The sequence below is a fragment of the Procambarus clarkii genome, chromosome 18 (genome assembly GCF_040958095.1).
Source record: "Procambarus clarkii isolate CNS0578487 chromosome 18, FALCON_Pclarkii_2.0, whole genome shotgun sequence".
Lineage (NCBI taxonomy): Eukaryota > Metazoa > Arthropoda > Malacostraca > Decapoda > Cambaridae > Procambarus > Procambarus clarkii.
In genome coordinates this window covers 41,407,918-41,412,749 of record NC_091167.1, presented here as the reverse complement: position 1 = coordinate 41,412,749, position 4,832 = coordinate 41,407,918, and the positions used below count along the sequence as shown (strand labels likewise).

Here is a 4,832-nt window from a genome sequence, read left to right as displayed (position 1 = left end):
CTCGTGTAAGCCGCTATACAGATCCTTGTCTACAAGTTCGAACCCTGAGTTATCCAATCTGCTCTCTTATATCCACCCCTTCCCCTACCCGCAGAATACTCTCCCTCCCTCCAGTCCTCCCCCCCCCCTGTAATCCTAGTTGCCAAGCCCGTTTAGGATACCCCCGAGGTATCCTAGGCTAGGTTGGCGGCTGGGCGGAGCCACAACGCAGGAAGGTCCTTGAAGGATTTGATGTGGCGCTCTTGCCGCCCTGGCTCGGCCAGTCGCTTAGTCGGTGTGCGGGTGGACAGTTGTGGACTCTCCTGCCAGCTGAAGGAGCCTCCCGGTCTTCAGGAGTTCGTGGCTGCACGGAGACAACGCGAAGTTGGACGCGAGACTCTGTCGTAGAACAGGTAGAGACACAGCTTCTTTTACGTCCGTCGTCGCACGACAGTGAAACATTTTGATAGAATATACTAAGGCTTTTAATTTATATCTCGAGCACTGGAAATTGTGCCTTTGTAATTAGATAGTTATGGACGTCCATTTTAGTCCATCACTTCCGAACTCTGACTTAGCTAGGACATAAGTCCACATGTTTTATCTTAACAAGCTACTAGAAATAATCTAGATAAGATGCTTTTAACTCTTGGAATATGAGAAACATGGGTTGACTTGTCTTCCCGGCTTAGTGTTTTCTTCTGATATTTCTAGGCATGAGAACTATCATAGAACAAGTAGAACCAGTATTATGAGACTTGCTCTTCGCCCTTCAACTGAAAGAAAAACTTCAGCGAATAACGCAGGAACACTAACTCGTATCAGGAAAACTTGTAATGGCACAAGTAACGAGTTAACTGAAGACGACGATTGACAATAACGCGGCTGAAGATATGATGACCAAACCACACACACATCAGAACATGAAGAGACGACGACGTTTCGGTCCATCCAATCGACTTGATAATGGTCCAGGACGGACCGAAACGTCGTCTCCTGATCTTTTGGTGTGCGGTTTGGTTATTAACGAGTTTACTATTTTTTCTTATATGGTTAGTTTGTAGCACGTTGCCAAGGAGGCCCAGGCCCTCGCGGAGGCTGAAGAACGGGAACCGAGAACGAGGAGCGAGAACGGCTCTTGATTTATGAGATCTTGAAGTGAATAGTGTAGACGGGGTGTGTCTAGTGGGTGTAGAAGGCCTCGCTCACCTTGGGTCTGATTGGATACTTGTTCTGCTCTGAGTGTCGATGGTGGAAATCCACCGGCCCCTCTTGACGTGCGTTGTCTGATGGCCAGCTGCTCAATTACCGTAACTCAACCATGATGCTGCTGAGAGCGAGAGAACTGGTGATGATAACGATGGCAGTGGGAGATCTGGTTATGATGATAATGAGATAACTGATGGTGATGATAGTGAGATAACTGATGGCGATGATAGTGAGATAACTGATGGTGATGATAGTGAGATAACTGATGGTGATGATAGTGGGAGATGTGATGATAGTAAGAAAGCTGATGGTGTTGATAGCGAAAGAGCTTATGATGATATTGAGAAATATAATGAGGATAATGAAAGATATGATGATGACTGGAAAAGAGCGAACACTCCCAGTTGAGAACGAGATTGTGGCATATTTCTCATCATTCATTAATCTTGATATTCAACTTGTAAATCTTCGATGTCGAAATAGTCATTTATGGCTGTCAAACTGCCTTCTTTATTGTTAATTTTACATTAATAACTATAATATCTGAGTTAATCTTAAACTTTCGATAAAAAACTAAAAAGACATATTAATTTGAAAAGGCCACCGATAAGTGATTCTCAAATTCCTTTATGCAAGCAACTAACGAAACCCCCCACCCCCACCCTCCCGTTCGGACAGTAACAGTTTGGGCAACCTGTCCTCAGACCATCCTAGCTCGTCCATCCACCAACCGACCCCATTAGACGCATTCCGTAATTTTAACGTTAAAATGTAAATGAAATCGGTATTTTCTCATATATTGGGTTATATATATTAGTGCAAAATTGGGTTAGGTAAAGGGTTCAAGTTATATTGGGATTAATTTTAATGAAATAAGCAGCAAAGCAATTTTCGAGAAATGTTTGAGCGTCTTCAGTTGTGAGTCGCGTAGATTTTTTTTTATATTCATAAACAAGGGGGATTTAATGGGTGGATTAACGAGCATTTGGCCTTTGTTACTCTTTTAGTAAGTGAGAAGTGAGGTTACGACCATCGGGTATCGAACTCCGACCTAGCAAGAGAGAGAGAGACAGGACCGAGTCAGTTCCGGGAGCTAACACCGGCACGTGACGGGGAACATCAACTTACAAGAGCTGAGTGTTATTGAAATAAATAAAAGAATACACAAAAAGAGAAAGTTAAAAAAATAAACGAAAATAAATCATGTTCACACAATGAGACACGTGACGTGCAGAGAGAAAGGTGTCCGAGGCCGGATACGTGAGTCCGAGGCCGGACACGTGAGTGCGAGGCCGGACACGTGAATCCGAGGCCGGATACGTGAGTGCAAGGCCGGATACGTGAGTGCGAGGCCGGATACGTGAGTGCGAGGCCGGACACGTGAATCCGAGGCCGGATACGTGAGTGCGAGGCCGGATACGTGAGTGCGAGGCCGGATACGTGAGTGCGAGGCCGGACACGTGAATCCGAGGCCGGACACGTGAATCCGAGGCCGGACACGTGAGTCCGAGGCCGGACACGTGTGTTCGAGGCCGGACACGTGAGTCCGAGGCCGGACACGTGAGTTCGAGGCCGGACACGTGAGTCCGAGGCCGGATATAAGAGTGCGTAACCGGACGCAGGAAGGAAAATGAACCATCAGGGTAAAGCGCCAAGCTATTACCCTACATAGCAGTGGGAAGGGATCAGGATAAGGATTTGGGATGGGACGGGGAGGGGGGGGGAGGAGGAATGGTGCCCAACCACTTTGGTAGGTCGGGGATTGAACGCAGACCTGCATGAAGCGAGACCGTTGGCAGGAGTGCGATGGCGTTTTGAGAGAGAGAGAGAGAGAGAGAGAGAGAGAGAGAGAGAGAGAGAGAGAGAGAGAGAGAGAGAGAGAGAGAGAGAGAGAGAGAGAGAGAGAGAGAGAAAGAGAGAGAAAGAGAGAGAGAGAGAGAGAAAGAGAGAGAGAGAGAGAGAGAGAGAGAGAGAGAGAGAGAGAGAGAGAGAGAGAGAGAGAGAGAGAAAGAGAGAGAGAGAGAGAGAGAGAGAGAGAGAGAGAGAGAGAGAGAGAGAGAGAGAGAGAGAGAGAGAGAGAGAGAGAGAGACCGTTGAAAAAGATAAAGCAAAAGACCATTCACAGCAACGAAGTGAGAAACCATTAAGAAACTGATACAAATAAGAAACAAGTAATAAAATATAGAGAAATAAGACACGAAAGAAAATGTGAGCAGACAAACAAGGGGATTTAAGCATTAAGATAATCACTGAGAGGAAGGAGATGATGGTGGTCTCGTTAAGAGAGCAGATCATCATGATGGTATCACGCTGTAACAAGCGGTAGTTAGTGCCCAAGGTCGCTATTGTCCTCTTAACGCGTATTTAAGGGCATCCGCCCATCTGAATTTTTTGTTTTGTTTTGTTTAATTAGCTCCCAGGTATAATTATTGCAAGGACGCCTATTGTGGTACATAGCTCCCTCCCGTCCTCCTCTTCCCCTTCCATCTCTCCTTTTCCTTCTCTTCCAGATAAGAACGTTTCCTATCCGTTCCACCGTGTTATACTATCTTAAAGCCTGCCCCTTTGCTCGTCTCCCTCCCTTAGCCGTCATGATAACTGTTCCTTACCCATCTATAGTCTAGTTCACCGATATCTACTTATGGTCAAGGAAAGCCTTGATCATCTGCCAGCCCACCCTACACCGCCCACCCCAAGGCCTACCCTACACCGTCCACCCCAAAACCTACCCTTCACCGCCTACCCCAAGGCCTACCCTACACCGTCCACCCCTAAGGCCTACTAATCCCCACCTACAAACGCACTCCAATCCATTGTCTGGGTATCAGTTATTTTCACACCAGTTCATCTATTCAGTTCCAAATTTTTATTGGTAGGATTTGTCAATATATGTTGAATAACTGTACGATATGTTTTGTTGAATACAACAATAGCCATTGTGTATTACGATAACCTGAAAACTGCAAAAGAATAACATTTTACGGTTTGTGAACTTTGTCTTTCCTAAGGAAATGTTTGATGTCTTAAATTGATTTACGTCAATTGCTAGCATTACTATTAATGGGCCAAGTAGGCAAGTATCGTCTAACTGGCCAAGTAGGGAAGTATCGTCTCTGATCAGCAAACACTATAACTGCCAACAAACACTTGCTACGATACACTTCGAGAGTCCTCAAATGGCTCAACAATCATGCTAGGTGCACGCCACCAGAGACAGGTACGATAGCCAACCTCACTATGCATCTACATAATGAGTATCGTAATTCTTTGTCGAATTACGTACATTAAACAGCAATTTACATCAAATTTAACCTTCAGTCATCAAGCGTCATGTCAACTGGCAGCTTCCTTAATTACAGCGGCAGTTACGTACAGAAATACCTTTTGCTACAGTAGAGAGAGAAACTGACACATTTTAATATATAAATACAACTGTATCTTGCACAACATAAGATCACCCGATGTTAAATGTGGATGCAATAACCGCCCTCTGGCCCTGCACCCTCGAACGATAGCCAAGGTACTGTAAATAAGTCAGCTCTGTGAGCCAGAAGTATTGTCAGCGATATCTTGAGAAATTATAAAATCTTTATCTGTCTCTAAATCAATCAACCCATCCACCGATAACACCACCACTACAGCCA

General features: G+C 45.3%; 1 protein-coding gene across 9 annotated transcripts in view; it reads left to right on the top strand.

Annotated features, from left to right (window-relative positions):
- The first annotated feature begins 252 nt into the window (after positions 1–252).
- LOC123754631 (Chitin deacetylase-like 5) overlaps positions 253–4,832 on the top strand; it is a 164,238-nt gene continuing 159,658 nt past the window's right edge. For all 9 annotated transcript variants that reach the window (XM_069326538.1, XM_069326537.1, XM_069326543.1 and 6 more), the window contains exon 1: positions 253–392. The gene's annotated coding sequence lies outside the window, so the exon portion shown is untranslated. The remainder of the gene's footprint in view (positions 393–4,832) is intronic.